Source organism: Pipra filicauda, unplaced genomic scaffold (assembly GCF_003945595.2).
Source record: "Pipra filicauda isolate LSUMZ 115617 unplaced genomic scaffold, ASM394559v2 scaffold47_size6085603_pilon, whole genome shotgun sequence".
Lineage (NCBI taxonomy): Eukaryota > Metazoa > Chordata > Aves > Passeriformes > Pipridae > Pipra > Pipra filicauda.
This window is the reverse complement of record NW_024104620.1, coordinates 4,657,010-4,660,530: the sequence shown is the minus strand read 5'-3', so window position 1 is coordinate 4,660,530 and position 3,521 is coordinate 4,657,010.

Below are 3,521 nucleotides of genomic sequence, written 5' to 3'. Positions count from 1 at the left end.
CATTGGTGAAGTTTCCCAGACCGGTTTGGCCAATCCTGTTGTGGCTCCAAACCCTTGTGTCATGGCAGGCTGGCTGCTTCTGCTGTATTTTTTATGCCCCTTGAGTGACATCATTTAAATGATGAGTCTCTGAGATGATTCATACCAAAAAAGATCTAATAATTGTTACCAGTTATTCAAATCAGTGTTACTGATTTCCCGCATCCTCCCACTGGTCCCTTGAGCTCCCCCACCCACTCGTTTTTCATAATAATTCCCAGGCTTTCTGGCTGTAGGCTCGGGATGCCCTCTTCTGTGTTAAGGTGTAAGTGTCTGGTTCTCCCCTGAGGAACATTCAGGGCTTGGCTGCAGCAGCTCGTGGGGGCAGATCTGACCTGGAATGGAGCTGGGGAGGTGGAGGGACCACTGGGAGCTCCAGTGAGGCTTCAAACAGTGTTTGCAGCACACCCCCTGCTCTCTGGGCTGGGCTGGTGTTGCTGGCAGGCTCTGAGGTGGCTGGTTCAAAGCTCAGTGAGTGATGTGTGTGCAGGCTGCAGGGGTGGGGGGCCCAGGACTGGCCTGGGGTCTCTGGAGCAGTTCTGCACAGCACTGGGATCATTGCACGCTCTGCACTCGGGGACAATTGCACTGGTAGTGACCTCGTATGCTGCTGCTGCTCCAGTTTGTGGATGTAGTTGTCTCTTCTCTCACAAATAAAGATCCTCAACTCATGAGGGCTCTTTTCTCCAGCACTGTGGGTTGAAAACTGCAGGAGTTGTATGGTCAAGAGCTGCCATTGAGAGCAGCTGTGTTTTCTTCAAGCAGCTCCTCAGTCTTGCCCCTTTTTCCCATCATGTTCCCATTTCATATCCCAGTGCGTTTTTCCTTTATCTTGCCATTCCTGGAGCAGTGAATGGTTTTGGGTTTGCCTCTCGCTCTGCCCCACACACAGGGGTGGTTCCCACCTCCCCAGTTTGGATCTGGGAAGGAGGTCAGGCTCTTCTGGGACTACCTGTAAGTGCCAGTTCACACACAGCTCCTCAGCCACTGCCAGGGGGAGGTTCTGGCTGCAAAGGAGCACTGACAGCATCCAGGATTTTGCCAGTCCCTTCCACATATGTATTCTCTCTTCTTTTTTTCACCTTCCTCACTCATTGTCTCTCTTAGTGGTGTCTTCTGTTGGCAGGAACACGCTTGGTTTTGCCCAGAGTGAGATGGATCTTGAGTGCAGAGATAGAAAAGGGTGAGGCTGGATCAGTTCTAGGTGCCCATGCTGCCATATTTGAGAACATATTGACATCAGGGCAGCTGAAGCTCTAAAGCTGATTTTGGAGCTATTTTTGACTGGGTTACTGTCTCATGCAAGGCCTAAAAGAAACTCTAGACATGGATCTACAGAGTTGTTCTCCTCTAAGCAAGGAAAACAGCTTCACCCTTCCTATTTGTTAGCCCCAGGGTGGGTTCTTGATCTGACTTTGGGGGATGGGAGAGTCCTTTGTTTGAAATTCGTGCTGTCAAAAATCCTTATACAGGAAGTGTTGTGGAGCTCATTTGTTCACTCCTGCTGGGAGGGGCTGGGGTGGCAACAACTGAAAATAAGAATGTTCTCCCCAGTATTTGAGGGAAGTTGTTTGTTTTGCAGGCAGTGGCAAGGAGAATGAAAGGATATTGAGGAAACAGAGCACAGAGATAAGGTCTCAGTAGAGGACCTCTTATAAAAATTCAGTCCACTTCCTAAGACTCCAGGCTTTTAAAGGGAAAAAAATCCCTCTTGTTTGAGATTTTCCTATAGAGGAGAAATGAGGATATTTTATAGTATTAAATAAAGGGATCTAAAGTGTAATCCATACCTTGCACAGGATTCCTGGATATTCTAGTGCACTTATGCATTATTTTGGTGGTTCTAAACCGTGCAAACAAGTAAGATGGTGACAAGGACTGTGGCTTCTTAGTCCTGACTCTGCAGCCTGCGAAGTTCAGCCCCGAATCACCCAACAGCTCTTGTGGAGGGAACTGCTTTATGTAGCAACCCCTGGTGCTGGATTGTTCTCACGGTGAAAAGTCTGGTGTTGGCCCAGCGGAACGAGCTCCCTGCAGAAGAGCAGAAGAGCTGCCCCTTCCCTCCTTTCTGGCAGAGCAAGTGGGTTTGTGGCTGTTCTGTGTGAGCAGCGAAGCTGGCACCGAACCCCCGCTCCGCCGGCAGCCGAGGGGAAGGAAAGCTCGGCGTAACCTTCCGTGTGTTATTTATTAGCACTTCGCAGCCCCCTGGAAAATGAAGTTTGGAGAACCGTGAGCCGATGGTAACGGTGAACACTGGGAAAAGCCCGGGAATCAGCAAATCCATTGTGTTGCGCTGACAGAAAGATACTGTTACAACACACTTTAGCTGCCAACTTGCTGCAGTCACTCAATCCATCACGGTGGGCTGTGGGATCACAAGCCAGTGAAACTCAGCCTGGCGTGTTATTTTAGTCTTACATGGACTGTGAGATAAACGGGGCATGAACCGGCCCCCTGGCAGGGGGTCGACCCCCGGCGCCCTCATTAAAGTGCCAATCAAAAAGAGTAATGGGAGGGGGGGATGGAAATCTGGCTCCTCCGGCCCCGCACCGCGCACGGTCCCGGCGACTCCAGCAAGCCAAGGGAAACATTTCCCCGCTGAACAGGAGCCAGCCCTCCAGAAATGCCTCCTCCCTGCTCGCTCCGGGTCTTGCTGGTGGTGGGAACCTGTTCCTTCCTGCTGGCTGGGCAGAGCAGGGAACGGGAAGGGTCATTGCTGAGCACAACCTGGGAAAGGTGTGGATGTGAGGGATCATTGCTGGGCACAGCCTGGAAAAGGTGTGGATGTGAGGGATCATTGCTGAGCACAACCTGGGAAAGGTGTGGATGTGCTTTCTGTGGATACACAGGCACCGGGACTGTGTCCATCATCAGTCAGTGCTGTGTTTTCTGTCAGAAGTGGCTCACGGTTCAATATTTGTGTGTGAAAGATGCAGTGAAACCTCCTCTCTCCCCACAGCAGTGCAGTTCCCCCCCGAGAGCATCAGTGGGTTGTCTGTGTGTGCAACAAAGTTTTTAGCAGGGCCTGTTGCAGTAGGAGAAGCCACAATGGTTTCTAAGTAAGGGAGAGTAGTCTTAGACCAGATATGAGGAAGAAATACTTCACAATGAGGGTGGTGAGGCACTGGCACAGTGGGCAAGGTGTGAACATGGATTCTTGTGCAGTGTGGGGGTTATTTCAGAATTCCATGGGAACCTGCAGCAAATGGATCCTGCAGGAACAGGATGATCCCGGGGGGAATGTAGAGCTAAGGCTGAGGCATGTCAGCAGTGCTGAGGTGCCTGTCACTGGTGGCTGGTGCTCAGACAGGCCTGGGAGCTCTGCTTTGGCAATGGGTGCTCGTCTCTGAGACTCTGAGTGCACCTGACACTGCTGTGGGAGTTCCTGTGTGGCCTGGGATGCGTTCTGGGTGGTGCACAAATACATGTTCTTGTGCACGTTGATTCCTCTGGTGTGTGCTCAAAGGAGAGGGCAGAAAGGT